Consider the following 22,999-nt stretch of genomic DNA (forward strand, 5'->3'; position numbering starts at 1 on the left):
TAACTGTGACTGCCAATAGACCAAGACATGTCTGGGCATTGGTGAAGTCCCACATCACCATGATGCCAAGGGATGTCTGGGAAAAAAACCAACAACTTTTGTCAGAATGGTGCTTGTTGTGAAACCAGCATTTTCTATAATGGCTTGTACCTGCTACACACTTGTGCTGCCATGACTGTGAGATAAACATTTCATTAAAATACATGTGATCTTTTTTACCTCTTGTTGTGTAGATATCTTAAAAGCATAAATCGAGTCTGCATGTTTGGATGGCTTTTGTTTCTCTTCTTAAAATGCTACTTAAAAAAAGAATAGAATATTTAAGGTTTGCTCTGCAATAAGTTTACTGACATAGCTTTTTATAAAAAATGTCACATTTTACTGTGAAAATGTTTGTGAACCCAAGATTAAAGACAAAACAGTGTGAACATGCAGCTTAGTATGCTGTAAAATTTAGGAAATAAGGAAGATCACTAGCTTTTCGACAACAAAATCTGTGAATCACCCACAAAGTATTCTAGTGGCTGTTTGTGGTTAATGGCATTGCTGAAGCCCGGTTTAGCTGTTGTGAAATAGGAGGAGGAGATGAAAGAGAGTTTGGGGTAAAGCACTTGCTTCTGCCAGGCAGATGCTGGCGTGATGTGATGTTTGGAAAAGCATCATTAAAAAATAATAATAAAAAAGAAATGATTCTCTATCCTAAATCTCTTGGATTTTTGTTAAGCAATAAAATTTGTTGGTGGGGTTGGCTGGTGGTTTTATAACAGTGCATCCTTTTAGGTGGGCTGGAAAACAAGCTAAACATGGGTAGGTGGTACTTGCTTTTAGGAGAGACAACTTGAAGAAATCAGTTTTCTAAAAATATCTTAGTTTCAGAGATGGTAATTTTGACTTATATTTCACTGGAAAGAGTCCCAAGAGGACTTGTGTAGATTCAGAGCTGCTCAGTGGTTTTCAGAAGAAAGCTCTGAATCCTGACATTATCACTGAAACTGTCATATCTGCTGTTTGAGAAGGCCAGCCATTATCACACATCAGCCTATGAAAAGGAGATGGAAAAGGGGGTATGTGAGAATTGGATTACTCCAGCTCTGGCTAATAACAGCAAAACTGCTTTCTGTTTTTTTAAACAAGCAACCAAGCAACCCCCTCACTGGTCCCTGGACCTGTGCTTAATTCATTCATCCAACACCTCCTCCTCTCTTCTCTCTGTTGGCTTATGCATGGACCTGCCTCTAGCCCTATTATCCTGCCTGTGACCTGTTGGTAGTGAAGCCCGTGCTATGTGGAGAAATTTTGCTTAGAGACTTTGAAAAATAGTTTTACTTTCTTCATTGTAAAAGCTGAAGGGCCTCAAGGCTGAGGTCCTGTCTGAAGGCACCCCACACTGTACGTGGCCCAAAGCTAATGTGTCTGCTCTGGGATGAGGAGGAAGAGAAGGAGGAAGAGTAGAAAGAGGAGGAAAAGGAGGAGGAGGAGGAATATTTGGGTTAATTTTCTTAGTGTTTGTAATGATAGTTTTAGGTAGTAGAGTTATACCCTTTCATTTTCATTATAGGAGAGAGTTTAAGCAACCACACTTTTTGTTTGTGCTATTATTTAGAGAGTCTGCTTGAATCCTTTATGAAAACCTTTTAAAGGGAAACTGTTAAACACACTGAGCTTAAAAATTCATCTGCCATAATGATGATCTCTAATTAAAATTTAAATTAGGTTTATTGAATCAGCTGTTGTTATCGTTATTGTAACAAAAGTATCAGCCAATCCAAGAGTTAATGTAGCCCAGATTTTTGATGAACTTTTGCAGACCTTCTAGCTGTTATGCAAAGAAAATCATCTGCGCTGTTAAAATCCTCCCACTAAATAACAAGCGCATTCAGATTTTTTTTTTATTCTTCTTCTAATTTTTTTTTTCCAGTTCATAGGATGAGACTTAGGATAAGTTGATGCTTTCAGGTTAATAATATTGTCTATCTGTCAACGTTAGCAGCATATTTTGAAGTGCAGGCCCAAGCAAAAACTGGTTGCCTCAGGGAATGAGATGCAAAATCTTTCACTTCTGAAGCAGTGTTTAATATTCCAGTTATGTCAAAATCTGTATCCATATTTTAGCTGTGTGGCATCCAGTCTGATAATAGGTGCTATTCATGTACCTTCTAGTAGATCAATAACCATTTTAGAAAAAAAAATCTTGGTTTATTTGATTTTGGTTTTATTTGAAGTGGCAAAAATGAAGCTGATTCAGATCTTTAATTACTGCCTGGAATTTAGCAATGAGTCTAATAAAGGAGAATAGCAGCAGTAGAGCTGGGATTTTAGGAAATCTTTGGTACTACTCTCCTGATATTTCTATTCTGGGAAAAAAACAGGAACAACACACTTCAAACTCTAGGGTTTTCAATCTAGCACTTTCCTCAACGTCTGAATTCATTTAGAAGGTAAAAAAAAAAAAAAAAAAAAGAAGAAGCAAAACCAGCAAAAGGGTATTTTGCTCCTTTCCTTGTTCATGTCTATTAAATATTTAAACTATCTGTTCCTGAGCAAGGCATAGACAAATCAATCTGTGACAATGTGCTGTCTGATTTTGGAACAAATATTTCAAACTGGTGACGGAGCATGAGAAATTCAGAGTTTCTTTGGCTTATATACCTCACTTACAGAAGCAACAAGGAGTTAACAGGACTCTAGCACCCCAAAATTCTCTATAATTTTAACAATATTTATCTGAGCTGGTGAGAAAAATTAGTTGCATTAGTACAGAAAAAATAATCAGTCTGAGGAGAGGTGGCTAGTCCTGGGGTAGGCTGGGTGAGGAAGCAAGGAGAAAAGGGCACTCACACCCCAAATTGTGCAGTCCCCAGAGGAGAGGTACTTGAAATACTGCAGAGGAGCCTTCAATCAAAATGAGTGGGCATTCGAAGCAAGAAGCACCTTGTTTAATGGCCTACACAATTTTGTCTAGTTTTACTGGGGAATTATTTTTTGTTTATCATTGAGGCTGGGCTTGGTGTTGACCAAAAATGCTGAGCTTTTTCTCAGGGAACAATGATCACAAAGTACATTGGCAAAGGATTGTTCGTCTCAGGGTGTTGCGATGCTAAATGAAAGCTGGTGGGTACACAGGGCATGTTCTGTTCCAGCCCTTCCTGGCCATAGGCACTTGAGTGCTTTCAGCTTTACCTCTGTGGGTTGTTTCATTCCTCTCTAGCAGTCATGAGGTGGCACTCTTCTACCAGAAGACATAGCTCACAAAGACTTTGAAGTGTGCATATATCTAAACTGAGAAAAAAAAAGCAATGCCTGGAAAACATTATTAACAGATTATTGTAGAAGTTCCTTTTGAAATGTTTGGACAGGGACATAACATACCACCAGGATGGTGTGTGCTTGTGACAGGAATGTAGTAGACAGAGGAGGTATCTTGCTGGGCTCTGGTTGAACTAAAGGTTAGTAGCCTACTCGATTTTCTTCTGACTCCCATATAGATTTGAAGCATTTCTGTGCACCAGCTGCAGACTATATTCTTCTTCACGACAAGCACAATTACACAGTCTCTTTCTTGCAGCTTTTATTACTGCTGCCAGACCACTGCTAATTTGGAGCACTTCATTGATGTATGCTTTGTATAATGAGTACTTGGCTAAAACTGGACATCCTTCACTCTGATGATGTCCTGCCTCTCAGAGAATAAACTAGAACAGGCTCTGAGTTTCAGAGGTAAAAGGGGGAGAGATCAAACCCAGACACTGCTGACTAAAGAGCTCTGCCTCTAATGTTGTGTATGAGTGTTTAACAGGACTGTTTAAAAAATGTATGCCACAGCAAATGGAAAACACAAGGCCAGATTCTAGTCTCAGTTAACAGCGGTTCAAGTTAGGAACATCTTCCACCAGGACACAGATGTTCCAGACTGTGAACCTGAGCCACATCTCCGCAGGTATACACATCTACGAGATCCTTGCTAAGTCCCAAGCCACATAGCAGATGCCTGTTTGTGAGCCAACTTCCCCTGGCTCCTGCTGAGTTCCGAAGGCATACTTAACCTCTAGGATGGGAAAGAGAAATAGCATTTGGCATGCTCCCTTTGGAAGGTTACTGACTCCTCTCCTTCATGCTTCCAGTTAACAAGGCTTGGGTGACAAGGGAGCACAGGGATGGTTTGAAAGCCAGTTGTGCTTCTTTCAAACCATGTAAATCACAAAGCCCAGGAGGAAAAATGCAAGAGTTTGGAGATGAGGCACAAAGCCCAGGAGGAAAAATGCAAGAGTTTGGAGATGAGGCAGGCAAGCAAAGAGGGCATGTGTTTGGGAATTCAAGAAAGCACTGGAGGAATTCTGGGTCTAACCAGCTATGTGCCACGCAGTCAGCCTGTCTCTCTTCTCCCTCCATGATAAAAGTTTTCCCTGGATGCCAAATGAAGTAAACCACCACTGCTTTCACTTCATACTCACTCTAGGCAGAGTTTTTATTTATTTATTTATTCATTTATTTTTAACAGAGAGATAAAAGAAACAAAAACTCTGCATGAGGCACTTTATTATCTAACTCAGCCTGGGACAGGTGGCAGGTGCCAACTTGGCTTCTTCCCCTTGCCTCTCTGAGTACTGCTGAAGATCTGGGCCCTGATGTGAGTGGGTGCTTGTCATCTCCTGAGGCTGAACTCCTGTCTGGTAAATCTGAGATCGACATCTTTTTGGGCAGAACCCCCTAAACCCAAACCCTGATGTTACACTGCCTTAAGAAGTGACTACAGAACTGCCACATGCTATGTGCCTATGAGTATAGAACATTATCTTCTATTTTTTTGGTACAAACAAGATTATTAGCTTCCTGTGTTTCCTATCAATTTTTAAATTACATTTTACTCTGATTTTACTGGAAATGGAGGTCAATGCAAATACAATAATACACGCAAAGGGTGTATTATACCAATCAGTTTACTTCAGAACCCAGAGGCCCAACAGGGAATGAATTACTGAGGCTCAGAAATGATAACAGTAGTAACGTTTAGCTCTTATTTCTCATGACTTTTTACCTGAAAGTCTCAAAGGCAGGGAAAGATTACTGCTATTTTTTTTTTTTTTGTAATAAACAATGGGGAAAGTGAGGCAGAGAATGCTGACTTGCCCCAAGGCCTCATAGAAGGTGTGTAGCAAAGAAATACTACTGTCGTGAGGATACACACATTTTGACTGCCATCTGGGTGCATGCAGGCTATCTGTTGTCCTTTTGATGTGAGCCAGGAGGATTTTTTTGGCCTGAAGCACTGATGCAGTTTTCATGGAATGTTAATGTTTTGGAACTTTTTTTTTTTCCCTTGAAATTCTGTTATTTCAACACAAAACAAACTTCTGCTAATTTCAAGAGTCTCAACAGAACTCAAAATCTTTCCTATGACCATTTCTTCCTTTTGCTTTAAGCAGAGGAGGATATAGACGACAAACCCGGGGAGCCTGTTCTGGGAACACAAGGCTGAAGGGATGGGTCAAGGCAGAGAACATGAATTCTGGACTCATGATTTTGCTTCCTTGGCCTTTTTCTTTTGTCTGTGCAGTGGAATCCTCCATTTCTTTTAATCATGATTTAAAAAATGTGACTCTCAGAATAATGGAGAATTTGCCTGTGGGTGCTGTGATAACATGAGGCCGTGACACTCATGCACACATATACAGATGTACAGAGATGCACGAAGCTACCAGGTTCAGTGTTTCTGGAGTTCCCACATACCCCAAATAACAAATCCTTGATGTGTGAGCCTTGGAAATCCTCAGACCCTTCACATGCTTAATGAGATAGATTGATTATCATCAAATGAAAATTATTTCTGTCATATGAGGGGAGGAGAATTTAACTGTCAGCAGTGCGAAGACAATTAACAGACTCCAGAGAGGCACTGGGATGGTTAAGACATGGTTACAAGAAAATAACTGGGAAATGATGGATAGATCTGGCTATTATAAGCATATGGTGAAAATGAAAAACAAATCACCACAAAAATACTGGTGTGTTATGATGGGTTTAAATCAGCCAACACAGTGAGCAAAACTGTTATGCCATCATGGCACAGAAATGTTTGGGTTTTACATTTTTTGAGAAGTTTAATGGTATTTCCTCCCTCTCCCCACACTTGTTCCCCGCACACAAAAACAGTTGTAGTGCAGGAAGCTTCACTTGATTTCTAATTTGGGAAAATGCTGTAGCACAACTCATAATTCTTTTTCTGCACAGTTTACCAGGGTTGTATTACACATTCTGGCTGCAAGAAAGCACTGTAATAAATGATAGCTCTTTCAGCCTGTTGGCAGTACATGGTCTGACCATCAGTCTTGTAAATGTTCCCATAACCATTGAAAAGTTGAAATAATTTGGAACTTTGGCTTAACACATTATTAATCACAGAGCAAAAGGGTTGCTCTGATTTCACCAGACATACTAATGTTAAAAAAAATCTATGATAATCTCAGATGCCAGTACAGGGATAAAAGCACAGCTAATCATATTCTGCTCCCATGACTGAATACAGGTTTCAAGCCCAATATTTCAGGAAGCATTCCTCAAAGTTTGGTATGAAGGTTTTCATTTAACAAATCCCTTTGTGAAGTTGGCCAGATTGTTTGTGTGTTGATGTGTGTCCCCGAGGGAAGGAGAGGCCAATTAATATCTCATTCACATTCCTAACTGATAATGAGAAAGAGAAATATGATACAATCCCCTCTAGCTGTAATATGCCTTTTGGGCTAATCAGGAGTCCCATTTCTACAGGCTTTCAACCACAAACTGACGTGTCCAAAGCCAACAAAAATATGAAGGTCCAATCTAAGCTTCACAAAAATCAAAAGTAACTTCTTGCTACATTTCTTGGCTTTTATAATGGAGTGGATTAAGGTCTGGATGGCAATGGACATTAAAGGTCTGCGTAGGAATGGCATTGTGCTTCAGAAACCTTGGTCTTTGGGGAATTTCTCTGTTTTTTCATGTGACTGCTGAATCACATGAATGCTTCTGAATCCAAGTGTGGTAATACATTTGAAGGGACAACAAAAGAACTCTTTCAGAGGAAATCAGTCCAAGGTAATAAGGATGTCATAATTTGGGTTATTCATATCATAGAATGGTAGAATCATCTAGCTTTGGAAAAGACCTTCAAGATCATCAAGTCCAACCACCAACCTCGCTCACCAAGTCCCATCACTAAACCATGTCCCTAAGTGCCACTGAAAGGCATAATTCCACTTCATGAGCTCTTGTGATACCTAGCAAAAATATCACAACAGCTTTCTACTACCTACAGTGCCACATTAAAGCCAGATCAGGCTGGCCTGCTGCTGTTTGGGTTATTGTTGTACCTTGAACTAAATTGCTGTGAGCAAACATCTCAAAAGAAGGAGCATAATCAGAGCCCTGACTCTGCACAACTCCTGAATAATACTGTAGCTTGCAGCTCTGTTGCTAACAGGAGAAAGATGGAGATTAAGATGGCAGCTGCAAAGAGAAATTCACTTTGCAGCCTTTTCACATTATCATATTTAAGAGATAAAGCTACAGATATAACTGCTGAGATATGATGCTTTCTTTACAGGAGGACAGTTTGTATTTGCAAGGAGCTTTAAATGTTTTCTCACAACCGCTTCCATCTCCCTTGGTAAGCTAATTTTGAAAGTTAATGGACTAGATCCTTCAACGTGTTAATGCTGCATCGTACTGCTTCAGTGGTGCGAAAGGGCACTATAGCAGTCTTCTTCTGTTACTGGAGGTTCTCTGGGAACTGCTGAGCAATATGGGTCAGCCAGTATGGATCTTCCTTGAGCCCTGGTACATCAGGAGCAAACACTTCTGGGGAAGAAGTGGAACAAGAGAGGTAACTGATCTTGAGTGACTACTGCCTTGGGGCTGTAGGCTGACTGTAAAAAATGATTTTAGAGGCTACTGATAGAGCAAATAGTCCCAAGATTGGAAGCCATGATGCTGCTCCTCTAACCAAACAGTAGATGTGTGTCCATGCTGCTTTTGACTGCATATTTGGAAGAAAGTAGGAAAAATGTCAAGGAATAAATGATTTTTTTTTTTCAATTCTAATTCTTTCGCTTAGTTGTGCTGACAAAACACATATATATATACATTTATATATATATTATCTTTTTTCATGAGGTACACCTGTGGGCACTTGGCTGTGTTTGGTGCACACTGTGCTGAGTTAGGCACTAGCTGCTCTGAGAGGTGATGCTGACTGGGATGGGGTGTGTGTGCACCAACACATCCACTGTGTAGTCACAGGGGAGTCTAAAGGATAGTGCTGTGGGTTGCACCATCTACCCAGATCCAGCAATGCACCTACTTACAAACTCTGCGCTTACATGATTCAACCCAGGGTTTGTGGAAGGTTTTTGTAAAGACCCTTGAAAACCACAGGGTGCGGCAGTGATGGTGTCCATTAAAACAGCCCCAACTGTGATAATGTTTGTCAGAAAGAAGAGGAGGCTGGCAGGGAGCGGTAATAACTCTATCTGGCCAGTTTTAATCTGCTCTCTTAAGTCAGTCTGACTCCAAGCCAGGAATAGACACTGAACCAAAGACTGACTCCATGGAGAGAGCTGCTCTCTGCCTCAGCCTTCTGATGAGAATACAAGCCCGTGGTAAACCAACATGAACACAGAATCTACAAAAGGAAACAACAGTGTACAGGCAACATAATGGGTCACTGTTACAATTTGGTGCCATCATATAGCCATAGTTTAAACTTCCTGCAACTTAATTCTGACTTCATACAGGAGACTAGACATGCACATGTCTGGTTGCTTCCCACACATGAGGAGAAGGTTGCTGTTTCCGATTTTTCATCAAGAGAATAGAATAGAATAGAATAGTTCAGTTGGAAGAGACCTACAAAGATCCAGCTTGGATGATATCATTGAAATTAGTCCAGTGCTAGAGATGTGAATAGGTCTAAAGCGTGACTGTTTGTTCTCCTCCACTTCAGGTAAATGCAGCAGAGGCTAAGGCAGGCATTATGAAACCTAATATCCTCACATGTCCTCACACATACTTCTGAGGCAATAAACAGCCTGAAGCTTATGATGAACAGGAATAGCATTGTCTCCTCTAAAATGACCATGAGCCCTCCGATGGTTCTCTTTGTCCTACAAATGCTGCCTGCATGTCATCCAATACATCTGCCTGGGCCTTGCATATTGTCTGTATTTACTGAACATAACTATGTGGACACCAGATGAGTTTTTCACGTGGCGTTCGTCCTGCAGACAGCAGAATATGGCGCAGAGAAATCAGTTTGTGCACTGTCCTTTCCTGTTAAACATTGTGCTGCTGAGATGGTTCTGCACCACCCTCCAGACCTGACTTTAGGCCTGTATTGTCCTTCTTCATCTCCTGTCTGGGCAATGCAAGGCAATGTAGCAAGGCATAAAAGCATGGGGTCCAATGCACGCAGAATGCTGACATGTCCAGAGACACATCTTAACTCTCATTTGGTCTGTATAGCAAGAATAAAAACTTGTTCTTATTTTCAAGATGTTCTTTACCCCAGACCAGAATAACTGTGGACTGTTTCCAAGGTGGGTTAGGGTGGTCAAAGTGGAACTTCTCTGTTTTAACAGAAGCAAAAGACTGGGGAATAAACTGCAACAACTAAATATGTTCTTAAAACTCAGTAGTTTTTATCTGAAATGCAAGACTAACATTTTGGACTTTATCTTTTTAATACAAATGCAGAATAGCAGCCATCACATCTGACATGCTTCTTTTGATGCAGGGATGGGAATGGCCACTTCTGATACATTTCAGTAGTGCTGTATAACATCTGCAGCATAGACATCACAGCAACAGGGATCTGTCTGAGAATGGGACAAAAATGAGCTCCCTGGGTAGAGAGTAATGAGATCGTCAGGGAACACTTCTTCCTGGGAAAAGCATCACTTACAAAAGGGCTGTTGTTTCTCAGGGCAGTCAGGAAAGGCCTGTGGGAAAGGAGACAGCACTGGGATATCTGAAGGAGAGAATAACAACTTAAGTGGTCAAGAGCATTTTTTTCAGGGTACATGCATTGCTGGGGACAGGAGGAAAAGGCAGGTCTGAATTTGCCTTTTCTCTTCCTATTTTAACACATGTGAAGAAGCAGAGTGTCAATCAGTTGGGCCACCTATGAACAAAGTGGGTGGATCAGTGGGACAGGCCCTCAGGGGTCACGACCATCTAAGCAGGTGAGGTTGTGGGCTGATTCTTTGTTTTGCATTAGGCTTTGGTGCTCTGGAAAGGACTAAATCTCTAGGCTAACACAAAGACTGCTGCTATGCTGCACTTTTCTGAAGGACTGCCATGCAGAAGCACCATAGAAAGCATTCAGACTGAACAAAAAATGCTGTGCAATGGAAAACTGAAGCTGTATAGAAGTGCCAGGCATGGGAGCAGGCATGCCCCTTTCTACCTTGTGGATAAATACAGCTTCTCAATATACCATGGAGAACTTGAGAAAGTAGATTTGATTCCAGAACATGTAAGCCTAAAACTCATTGCTTTTGGCAGCATGGAGAGACGTGATTTTCAGGATGTATCTTTAGGTTGTCAGCACCAGAACACAACTTAAAATGTGCATAACAGTATCTGGAGAAGTTTTGAACTGTTCACATCAGTGTGAGCAGAGCACATTTGACATGTTCAGTCAAGATGCTTATGCATTATCTGTGTCCTAAGCCATCATGGTCCTGGTGTTGGTAACTTTCCTGCTACCAATCGTATGATTCAGCATTCTGAGGTGATCAGCTCAGGTAAACCTGAGATGAATGTGTATCTGTGCTTTGTGAGGTGAATCCGCCCTAAGGGAGGACAGTGGGGGAGAAAAGAAAACTTACTTTATTTTTCCTGCTGTCTGTTCTTTTCTTTTTGTTTCCTTGTTAGAGAATGACAGATGCCTGCCTGTCAAACTGACACATCGTCATGTGTAATCTTGAGCTAAACGAAGGCTGTAATTTGACTAAGGGGCTCTGACAGGTTTTGAAACAAAGAAGTTTTAATACTAAACCTGTAAGATTTCATTCACTAATAGTATAGGTGCTGCATAATCCAGTTTTCATAAACCTTTCTAATTGTAGGAGCTGGAATGTCCCTCGGTCTTCTCATCTTGCTGAATTCAGAGGGACTGAGCAGAGGTGAAAGATCTGGTGGAACAGGCAGCTAATGAAGTGAAACTTCAGGAAGGTCAGATTCAGCAAATGAAGATCTTGGGTGATTTGATGGCTGCTGAGAGAGCTGTGTGGAAAAAAAGCTGAAACTCTTGCAAAACACATAATTGGTCTGAGATTAATTTCCCAGCTCTCAGTTCGGATCAGTGTCACAAAATTAATAAATTGGTATATTTTGATGAAGTCTGTACTTACACATGGGGGCAGGTATAAAACTAGTTATGATTCAGTACAGTGGATTAAAGTCCATGATGCTGTCAGCATGGATACAAAGCTTGAGGTGAAAAGCTGTAGGTCAGAACTGAAGCAATTTTTCACTTGTGCTTCCTCAGAGTTTATTCCACAATAATCTTCCTATGCCCCATATGAAAAATGTAGCAGCTGGGTGGGAATCAAGCACGTGGTTCAAACCTAATTGCTCTTAGCTCTGACAGATCAAGTTCACTTGGACTCTGGTTTGCATACAGGCAGACGGGATAGTCTTATGGAGCCTCCAGAAGAAAGCTGGGCTTGTACTTTGCCCAACATCTGTAATGTTTAGGCTGGAAGACTTCGGAGGTAAGCAAGCTGGTTAAAACAATGGAGTATTTTTCTGTTCTTCATCCTCAGAGGAAAGGGCTCCTGTTTCTTCCTTCTGTAACCAGGACTTGGTCAGTGGGCTGACAACGGGATGCAGGTTTCCCTTCTTTGAAGACAGCCAAAACATCATAATAAATGAAGGCTTCTCTTCTCCTAGCAAGTCTCAACCCTCTGTTAGAAGGGAGGGAATCTCTTTTCCTTTGCTAAGAGTCTACTTTAGTAGCACCCACACATTGATCCTTGTATTGGAAACTTAATAACTTACTTGAACATCATGCCTTTTTGATGGCAGTGGAAATAACATGACTTTTAAATAAGTAGAGGAGACTGTCATTGAAGTAGAGCCAGTTATGTGGGAGTCAGATGATTAAGGTAGATAGGATGTAGGAGGGAAGAAATACTATCATTTGGAAAAAAATACTGTATTTTGAACAGGTTTAATAATCTCTTCCAGGAAAGTGGGGCTGTTATTATTAAGTGCATTATCAACATTTAGATGCAGGGCTTGGTTCTCTGTTGATGTGCCTTCTCTGTAATTGTTCACAGCCATGCAAATAGCTTAGAAAATGAGTCTAAGTTGTTAGAATTGTACAGTTGTAGTCTAGGGGAATTGTGTGCTCACTTTTTCAGATGTAGAGACAAAGAGGCAGAGGGTGAGGTGAGAGGGGGTTACTCTCTCATCCAGGTCATGCCAGTGTCTGCCTGTCTGTCTGTAATGCAATAGCCAATGATCTATTTTCTGATCTATTCATAAGGTCTGTTTCATTCTTGGTTCTTCTTTTTAACCTCGTTGTCTGGCCTGAGCAGAGTCCTAGCTTAAGGCTGCCAAACACTATTGCCTTTTTTATATATTTTTTATTTTTTTATTTCCTGTGGGTGACAACACTGCTCCAGCATGGAGAGTTTGCCCCTTCCAGGATTCCCAGTTCATGTGTGCAAACACCTGAATTCATGCCTTGGTTTAAGGCATGTGCTCATTGCCTTTACATGCAGCAGTGACCAAAGCTGGCACCACTGTAAGCAGCCTGATGCAGTCGGAGCAGCTGGGGGGCTAGAGACAGTACTGTGGAGTGAGCATGGTGCTGGATGTCAGCCTCAGCAGACGGGCACTGGCTACTGAAAGGTCTACTCTTGTTTCATCCTGGGAGTTTTGTGTCTGTCTTGCCGCACTCTGAAGATGTCTGGTTTTTGGAGATTGGCTTCTACATGGGGTCTGTTCCTGCTTTCTCTCTGTGAGACCCACCCAAAGCCAAATGAGGCAAAAAGACTTGGATGTGCCCAATTCGGGTGTTCAAACTGGGGAAGTAGAAAACCTGCATTGAAAAAGGGAAGTAGAAAACCTGCAATGAAAACCTAATAATGATCTAGATGCAATAAATGTCTTGTGGTCTGGATGTCTTGTGGTCTGGATGCAGTAAAATCTCAGTGTAGTGATTATGTAAATGTAATAAGTCCTTGTGATGATACGGTTAGACTTCACTCAAAGGCACAGGAATCTTTCCGTTGATTTTGGTGAACTCAGGGTGTTCTCATACTCACTGGCTAGCTGCTTCATCCTGGGGGTTTCATCATTTTAATACAAACATATACCCCTGGGTAGCATTTCATAGGAATACCTTTCTGTACTTTGTTTGTGCTGTAAATAAAAATTTTCCACAAGAAAATTTCCTTTTCTTCTCCTTGACAAACTCGGGCAATTTTCAAGCTGATAGAAAAATAAGGTAAAATGTTATCTCTGCTCTAGATGCTTTATGCCAGATTTTAGAATGCAGCTACTTTCTTTCTTAGAACAATTTCTGCTCCCTGAGTTTGCAGAGGAGGAGCTCTTTGACCCTGAACTCTAACCAGAATGACACCTACTGCTGTATAACTTAGCCTCTGAGCCTGCAAGATGTTCTGCTTTAGCAAGTATGTTTTGATTTGCATTAATTCCTCCATTTTTCTCTAGCTTTTCTTCCCACGTATGTAAACACCATATCCACAAATGAGTTAGAAAACAGAAAAGTAAAAACCCTGTTACTCACTTGTTACTTTGCTTGGGATTTCAGTGACCATGTATATTTGAGCGGCCTCTGCTTCACTCCTATGTATTGTAATGTAAAGCTCAGTGCTTTTTGCAATTTGTGGTTAAAAATCATTGAGAATATTATTATTTTTTTTTTCTTGTCAGATTACAACAGTTTTCAGGGTCCCTTTAGCACCAGGCCTTCAGACTCATGGTAATGAAGTTCAAGCTCATAAAGTTTGGAGTACAGAAAGCCAGTATCCCAGCACAAATTTTACAAGATTTTCTAGCATAAACTTACTGCAATTACATGAAGTATATGGAAAATACAGTTGCTGTATATTATCACCACCTACGTGGAGTATCCTTTTATCAGCACAGTTCATCACTCAGTTGTGTGATACTACGGTGTTTCACGACAGACATTATATCACATGATAATGTATTGAATTTTATTATAAATGCTAGTATGTATTTATGTGTTAACCTGCAATTTTTGCTTTCACAGCATCAGTTATACACTGAATGCTAATCTTTTGTCAGTAAACCTGTTGGTGCTCAGTGCTATTTACTTCCCCTATGGTTTATACAACATACAGGTGTGTTATGTATTTTGCCCATTTAAGTAAGTTATGTTCATCCTCAAATTAAATATTAAATTGCTTTAAAATTGATTTTTTTTTTCTTTTCTTATCTTCTCAAGTTCTGCCTAGCTGGAATAGTGGAGTTAAGGCATTCTGTACAATGCAGTGATGTTTTTACCTGGAAGGTATCTGTCTGAAGTGGCCAGTGATAGCTCAGTGCAGGCTTTTTACGGGGGAAATGAGGCTATTCCTTGTTCAACAGTTTAAAAAGAAGCAACCTGAGGATTACACACTGTGGCACTCAGAGAGACCCCAAGGAATTGATCCAGGTCATGCCTTAGTGGATGGTGGCACTCTGACCAGACTCCTTTCCCCATAATCCTTTCCTTGTTGTCTCTGGAGTAGGATAGATGAGAAACATTATCTTGGTCTGTCTCTGTCCTGACATCACCAGAGTCCCTATGTAAGTAGCCCTAGTGAGCTGCAAAAAGACCCCCATCGAGGGGCTGAGCACGTGTCCGAGCAGGAGGATGGTGTTACTGAAAGGCAGACTCCAGCTGCCTTCGGCCTGCTTGAACCTCCATGGGGTCCCAGATATGTGATGCCTCCTGCATCCCTGTGGGACAAGCATTTCTTGTCCTCACATCCTCACAATTGCCTGGGGAGAAATGCAATGTGCTACGATGGATCTGGGCTGTGAGGAGGGAGTGAAGTCCTGAACAGAGAAGGTATCCATAAATGTTAGTCTCGCTCTCGATATCTGTAAAACACACTGCTGAGAGGCAAACCAGAGCTAGAAAGCTTGACAAGTTGAGCCTTTATTCTCACACTGGTACTGCTGCATTCTGCCTTGCTCAGCTCCCCAGGCTCCCTCCCCTCAGGTCCCAAGCCTTCAACCTTTGTGTAAGCATGGCTTGGCAAGGAAACCCTCTCAGCTGGGTATTTTCTGACACTAATGCACTGAACAATCCTTCTCATGCATCAATCACAACTCAAAGTGGTGGTTCGTATTTGGCCCAAAGAACACTGGATATTTATTTGTTTGGTTTTTAGACACTAATTTTTGTTTTTGTCTTCATTTTTCCAAAGTTCAGGGGCTTGGCGTAAACAGATACTGAGATGGCAGAAGAAACAACACATAGCAGAAGCCAGTTTAGCTGAGCAGCTCTCTTACATCCTCAGGGACAGACCTTACAAAATAACTTAAATATTTTGTTTATACTTTCATCCAGCTGTTTTATATATAATACTTTACCCATACTAGTGGTTAAGATGTGACTTTGCCATATTAAGTTAAAGATGTCACTTCTAATTGGTGCTTAAGTGCCTGTCAAGTGCTAAGAGCAATTCTTTCAGTTTGTTATAATTCCTCACCAACATCACGCCTGTCTTCCTCAGTCACACAAATCCCCTTTCAGCTTGGTGTGACTCAGCCAATACTTGTTCACATCTAGCCTGGCTGCTGATATTGCATCACTGGATGTTTTTGTTATTGTTTTGGCCCCTGGAAGATGTGTGATTATTCTATGTAACCTCCACATGGGTTTCTATGTCACAGTGATGCACTACATAAAGCCAGAAGTCAGAACTAGCTGAAGAACACGGGAACAGGAGACCACACCACTAGCCTATCATCCTCTTGCCATTCTGCAGTCCTTGGGTGGAAGATAGTGTATGAGTTGCTCTTATAGAAATGGCTATGATTATTTATTGCTTTCTGTGTATTTTTGGGGTTGCTTTGCAGTCATCAGAAAAATTTGTCTGCTGTCTTTTCAGCATCACAGATTGTGCTGTTGAGCTCCAAGGATCACATTATTATCCAGAAGAATACTTGGACATGCAGAGATTATTTGGCTTGTTGGGTCCTCAAAAAAAAAAAAAAAAAAAAAAAAGTAAAGATATGTAAGATATGTGAAGATATAAAAAAAGAGGAGAGGAGTATGTCAATACCAGAACAGTGACATCTAAGACCTCATATCATGAACAGGTTTTCATGATCAAAAACCTCCTTGCTGCTGAAGTGAGAAAGGTTTAATTTGAAAAAAAAAAAATAATAAAAATCCAGGAGAACTCATGGATTATTTTTTTTACTGTCATTGTTATTCTGACCTGCTTGATTCACCTAGTGTAATGAAAAGAGTTTCAAAAGGGATCTGTTCTCTGTCTTGGCTGCCATAAGGAGGATCAGCCTTGAGATCTGTGTGTGTTTACAAGAGTATCTAGCTCTTTATTCTAGTTCTGTTATAATTTAAATGAAATAATTAGCACATATTTGTGATGAACCTGCAATACCTCGTGAGGTTTTGGCTCTTGGTTCCTTTCTGTGTAGCAGATGATGTACTGAACTGCATATGGCAGATGGAAAGGTTGGTAGGAGGTAGTGAATTGGGTACATAAGAAAGGAAGATATGCTGAGGTGTATTTTCCTGGACCAAGCATTGGTCCTAACAGTATTTGCATTTACCCTGAAGAGTTTGTATGATAAAATATTCAATATTTGTTTGGGCTGTCTTTGTAGAACAACTTACTCCATGCATATGCAGAAAGAAAAGTTACAGTGGAGAACAGAGTGACTGAAGGACTGCTGCAATACAACATGCACAGGGGAAAGATATCCCGCCTGATAGCATCATTCATCCCATAGGTATGGAGTCTTTGCAAATGTCATCAAGTCCCCTTTTAATAGGCAAAAGTTCCCATATGGGTACTTCATCTAGATTATAAACATTTATCTGCTTCTAATCTTCCATTTGTCTTTTAATTAGAGTCTTAATTGCTTCTTCTTTGAGGCCATTAGAGAGCTGACAGGCATTGCACAATTCAATTTATTCCTTTGGGGTCCTAATTCAAAGGCCACCAGAGACTGAGACCTACTCCATGGATCTGGGAGAGCTTTGGATCAGGCTCAAAATTTTATAATAAACATTTGTACACATTAGTAGGGGCTGTTTCTGGACTGCATTTCTGTCACTGATGGCTTTTGAATACTCTGAGAGCATTTTATAGGGTAAAAGAAGGTAAATGTGGCAAGGTTAAGATTTATGTTGGGTGTTGCTCTGGATCTTGAGTAATTTAACAGGGTTTTAAAACTCTGTTGTAGCTGTGTTCAAGCCCTGAGGGGAGAGTCTGAAAGTGGAGTTTGAGCACTGTAGTAGAATAAACTGTCCCGGAGCACAGACAGGCAACTTTCATTCAGCTGTTTCTAATTCATCTGCAAGTTGAAAATGACTCCTGGATCTATTTTGGAATATTTGTCTTTTGAAATGAGTTAGATCTTTGCCTCATTATTATTCGCTATGGAAAAATAAATAAATAAATAAATAAAAGAGCGATTTAATTGCAAAATTTGGATGGGGAAACAGAACAATTGTTGTTCTTCAGGGGAAAAGCTGGAGGAGGCCAACTGTGAATGGTGGGCTTGTGCTCATCCAGCTCTAACTGCTCTGATGCCTCCCCTAGAGATGATGTCAACCTCTCTGTCTCAGTTCTGGCTCACCTTCCTGCCCTGACCCACGCTGCAGCTCATGGTGGAAGTGCTGCAAGTGACTGTTTTGCTGGGGTCTTGACACACAACTTAATGCTACTTACAGCCTTCATCTCTAAAAGGAAGACTCTACAGAAAGGTCTGGAAAGGCTTGAATTCCTGCAATACGACCGCACACCATTGGCCAGATCCATGGCTGCCACCTGAAAAGCACTGAACTTGGTTAGTCGTGTGCTGGTGAACTGCAGGGCTGTTGTGATGCACAGTCAGCTGCTGGCTTCTGTCTTCCCAAGAGAGCCTGCCTTTGATTTGTAGTAGGAGAAAGACATCTTCCTCAGACTGCAAAGCTGAACCCTTTCCACTTCACAGCCATGTAGATATGGCTACTGCCCTCAAAGCAGATTTTTGGCCAGAAAAGAATCCTTGACTGACTCAAAACCTTTGGCTTTGGATTCATCTACATCTTTTTCACAGCATCTGTTATAACCCTACTGGTAGTTAGAAACTCTCATTGCTGTACTTATTATCTAAAACCAAAATAAAAGCCAAAAGCTCCCACTGTAATAAAGGACTAATGGAAAAAGAAGCTGAAAATTACAAAAAGGGGAGGACTTTTCCCATCTTGGTGATCTAAGTGTAGTAAGTTACTACTTTTTTATGCAGGAGTGAAAAATCTGAACCTAATGTCTAGTTAAAAAAGTGCCAGCACAGTTTAATTTGTCTGGCTGAGTCTTTTTTTTTTTTTTTTTTTTTTTTTTTTGCTATGGTGGTGCCTGGCACCTCAGCCATAGTCAGATAGTCAGATTGATTTTTCTCCTTTAGTGCTAAGTCCCTGTCTCTTCAATTCATATTAGTCTGCATTAGTCAGAAAGGTGGAATAAAAATTTTCAGCCTGATGTACCTTAGGGCTTCCCCCAAAGACAAATCTTAAACTTTTTGACACTGCTGTTGGATACAAGGCTATCTGCTGTGATGATGATAATGTTAACAATAATAATAACTAAGCAATAGCTTGTAATTTGCTTTGTAATTAGATGGAGAGAGAAGCAGGAAAATGCAGCAATCTTCAATGCCCATCCCAACCTCTCTCAATGCCTAAAGGGACAGAAAGATGAAAAAGGGTGACTACAGCCAGGGGAATGGAACAAAATCCAGGATAAGCAGGGAACACTGTGACTTCATGCAATCTTTGGATCATTTTTCAAAGATCAGTTGTCTGGTGAAGCAGTGCCTTAAAAGTTTAAGATATTCTCTTGTAGCAGACCTCCTGGAGGAGCTTGGTTGCATGGACCTGCTCTGCAGGCCTGCCTGCCTGCTTGCCTACAGCAATGAACTCATACTCCTTACCCAGTTCTACCTCTCATTTCTGAGGCACAACTGTCTCCAGTGGTTCAGTGGTTGCCACAGAGCAGCTTTCAGGTATATAAAACACGATGTCTTAAATGGTGACATGGGAGAACAATGCGAGCTGTTAGTTGGCTATTCATTTTTCAGAGCCATTCAATTCCTGACAGCTATAACATACAAGGAGAAGCTGGTTTAGGTTTTTATAATCAGAGAATAATTTAGACTGGAAGGGATCTATGCAGTCATCTGGTCCTACACACTGCACAGCCAAATAACTCAAGTTGCTCGGGGCTTATCCAGTCAATGTGTGGGCACCTCCAGGGATGGCAGTTCTCTTCTCGCCCTGGGCCCCTGTTTCAGGGTCTGATCAGCCATATGGTAAACAGTTTTTACTAGTGTCTTACCATGTACCTATTGCCCCTTTTCCCATCACCCTGAACCTCTGAGACATGCCTGCCTGTCCTCTCTTTAACCTATCATTAGGCCAGTCCAGACAGCAATGAGCTTCCCCTTGAGCCGTCTCTTGTCCAGACGGAACAGTCCCTGTTTCCTCTGCATCTCCTCACACTTGTGTCCTGTGATCCAGCCCCTGGCTATTTTAGTGGCCCTGTGCTGGGCTTGCTCCAGTGAGTCCATGTCTTTCTTGTACTGGGGCATCTTGAACTGGACGCAGCACACCAGAGGTGGCCTCTCAAGTGGTAAATGGAGAGGAGCAGTCACTTTCCTCAAGCTGCTTTGTATACTTTCACTAAAGCAGCTCAGGAGGCAGTGGGCATTGTTTGTTAAAATAACTTATTTTGATGTGCACCATCCACTCTCTTAAAAGCCTGTGCTAAAAGCTGTAGTTTAACGAATTGCTTAGGACTGTATCTGCAGAGACTTTTACTCATTTTACTCCAATGAGTTTAGTGTGGGCAGCAACATTCATTGTATGCGTGAATCTGAGCCATTTCACCTCCTTGGAAAGCCTGAACCTCAGGGCTGAGGTAGGCAGTGGTGCTTGTCAGCTTCCTTCCTCATAGTGTCTTTTTTCTCTTTTAATCTTGTCATCACTTTTGTGACATCAGGGACATGCTGGCCTCTTCCATCTCCTTTTACTAACAGGTATAAACTCAACGACAAATCCCTTGGGCTTTGGCTCCCGTATCAATGTGCCAATCATGGTGCAGTGAGCAGTCCTGAAACAGGTAACATGTTTGTGCTGTCTCCTTCCTTTGCTGTGACAATGGCCTGCTTTCACACTGTCATAATAGCATGTCATTTCCCTCCTCTAGTGCTCAGGGTGTGAGATAAAGTGCTGACCAGTACTGTCTGGGGAAGTTATTTGTACAGTTCCTGCCTTTGTAATATTAAACTGCTGAGAGGAGTCTGGGAAGCTACAACCTGGCATTCTTTGCAGGACAGGAAATTCCCTGGAATGTGTGTTACCTTTCCCACTATTTATTTCTGAGAAGTTAGCTGAGCTGATCCAAACTTTCCCACTGAATATTGCTTCTAACTAAAATTTTGTCACCTCTCAGAAATCTCAAAATGTTTCTGATAGCCACTGAAAACTTGTTAATGATCACTTTCATTTTTGCTATGTTTTCATGTTTTGAATGTTTCTTTAAATCAAGCTCCTTTATTTGGATTAGTTGTAAGAATGGAATAGCTCCAATTCAAGAATCTTATTTTTATTAAGATCCCATCTTTTTAAACAAAAGTCTTCTTCCATTCCACAGAAATCCCAACAAATGAAAATTGTCAAAAAAACAGGAAGAACAGAAATCTTTGAAAACTTTTTTTTTTTTTTTTCTTTCTCTCTAATTCTCTTGGGAATGGTTAGAAAGAAGGTGAGAGTGAGCAAGCAAGAGCACAAACCTGATTGCATGAGCTCTTTCTGCCTTTCACATTCATTGTCACAGTGGCTGCCATCATTCCCAGAAGATGTTCTTTCTCTTTCCATCTCTTTTGTCAATACAGCAGGTCCGGAGAAGGGAGGAGAGGGGTATGACCAGAATGTGGGTTGCTTAGCAGCCATATATGTTGTCAAAGGAAGAAATGTTTTTTTATGTCAAAATCAACCCAATTGTACTAAATCATAGATGTTCAGTGTCACTTATGGGACTTTGGCATCTAACATTAAATGACTTGTTAAAACAATCTGTTGGCTGCAAGCTGATAGCATGCTGCATTGGAATATGACTATTTAGTAACATGTCCTTGGGTTAAAGCTGTGGACTGTCCTTCTCAATCAGTGAAAAAAGCCAGCTAGGTGTGCAGCAGAGATGGATTGTTCTGCTATGAATGGCAGGCATGAATCCTGGAAATGTGTGGCTGCTCAGCGTAAATAGTCTATTTCTATACTCTGAAATCAGTGTCTACACTGCTGTTTGGACCTGGTTTGAGACTCACTAGAATGGTATTAGTTTGTGTATTGGGTTTGTGTGTCAAGGTTTTGGTAGCAGGGGGCTGCAGAGGTGGCCTCTGTGAGAAGAATTCAGAAGCTGTCACGTAAGATAAGGGCCAGTTTCAGCTGGCTCCAAAGGGACCCGCTGCTGGCCAGAGCCGAGCCGATAAGTGATGTTGTTTGTGCCACTGTGAGAGAAGATTTAAGAAAGGGAAAAAAACTGCTGTGCAGCTGGGAGAGTGAGGAGTGAAAACCAGCCCTGCAGACCCCAAGGTGAGTGCAGCAGGAGGGCAGGAGGTGCTCCAGGCACGCAGCAGCTGTCCCCCTGCAGCCCATGGGTCCCACACGGAGCAGATCTCCACGCTGCAGCCCGTGGAGGAGCCCACGTGGAGCAGGTGGATGTGGCCTGGAGGAGGCTGCGGCCCATGGAGAGCCCCCGCAGGAGCAGGCCCCGGGCCGGAGCTGCAGCCCGTGGAGAGGAGCCCACGCAGGAGCAGGGGGTCTGGGGGGAGCTGCCGCCCGTGGGGGACCCGTGCTGGAGCAGTTTGCTCCTGGGGGATGGACCCTGTGGTACGGAGCCGTGTGGGAGCAGTGCTGGAAGAGCTGCTGCCTGTGGGCAGCCCCCGCAGGCTCAGTTCGGGAAGGACGGCATCCCAGGAGCAGGGGCAGAGAGTGACCATGAGGGAGCAGTGGAGACGAAGTGTCAGGGACTGACCACAGCCCCCATTCCCTGTTCCCCTGTGCTACTCGGGGGAGGAGTTGGAGAGGATGGATGGGGGGAAGGTAGTTTTAGCTTGTTTTCTTTGTTTCTCACTTCTCTAGCTTGTTAGTAATACATAATATATTTCTTTAATCTCTACGCTGAGTCGGTTTTACCCATGACAATAATTAGTGAGTGATCTCCCTGTCCTGATCTCAACCCTTAAGCCCTTTCCATCATATTTTCTTCCCCTTTCCCTTTGAGGAGGGGGAGTGAGAGAGTGGTTGTGGTGGAGCTCAGCTTCCCAGCTAGGTAAAACCACCATAGTTTGCTCATCTTCTGTGACACAGACAAGCAGCACTCTGACCCCCCTTTGGATGCATGGCTAAACTGGAGCTTGTCTGCTTTGTAGTGTCAAGGTGATGAAAACCAGCCAGAACACTCTAGTGCGTCCAAACATGTGCTTAATTCTTCCTGAAATGCCATAGTTGAGACCTCTGAGATCACCTGAGATTCTGCATGGTTTGTTTCTGTCCCTTGTGGACTTTTATATTGTGGCCTCAGGATATGCAAAAGCTATGCCATAAATGGAGTTTTTAGTTGTGGCAACAGCTTTCTAGGATATAAAGCATATACTCGTAAGTGTTCCCTGTCTTTTTTGTGTACTTTATTTAGCCGTTGGGGTTAACTGCAATCCGTAGACTTGTTCTTTTTAATAT

At 41.8% G+C, this 22,999-nt stretch overlaps 1 protein-coding gene and 1 long non-coding RNA gene across 7 annotated transcripts in view; one reads left to right on the top strand and one right to left on the bottom strand.

Moving 5' to 3' along the window:
* KCNJ6 (potassium inwardly rectifying channel subfamily J member 6) overlaps positions 1-22,999 on the bottom strand; it is a 164,257-nt gene that overhangs the window by 12,427 nt on the left and 128,831 nt on the right. The gene's annotated exons all lie outside the window — the stretch shown is intronic.
* Positions 8,790-22,999, top strand: part of LOC308196698 — a 68,295-nt gene continuing 54,085 nt past the window's right edge. For both annotated transcript variants that reach the window (XR_013952351.1, XR_013952352.1), the window contains exon 1: positions 8,790-21,853. This is a non-coding gene — a long non-coding RNA (uncharacterized lncRNA). The remainder of the gene's footprint in view (positions 21,854-22,999) is intronic.

The sequence above is a fragment of the Anser brachyrhynchus genome, assembly GCF_964034855.1.
Source record: "Anser brachyrhynchus genome assembly, chromosome: 1".
NCBI classification, from domain to species: Eukaryota; Metazoa; Chordata; class Aves; order Anseriformes; family Anatidae; genus Anser; species Anser brachyrhynchus.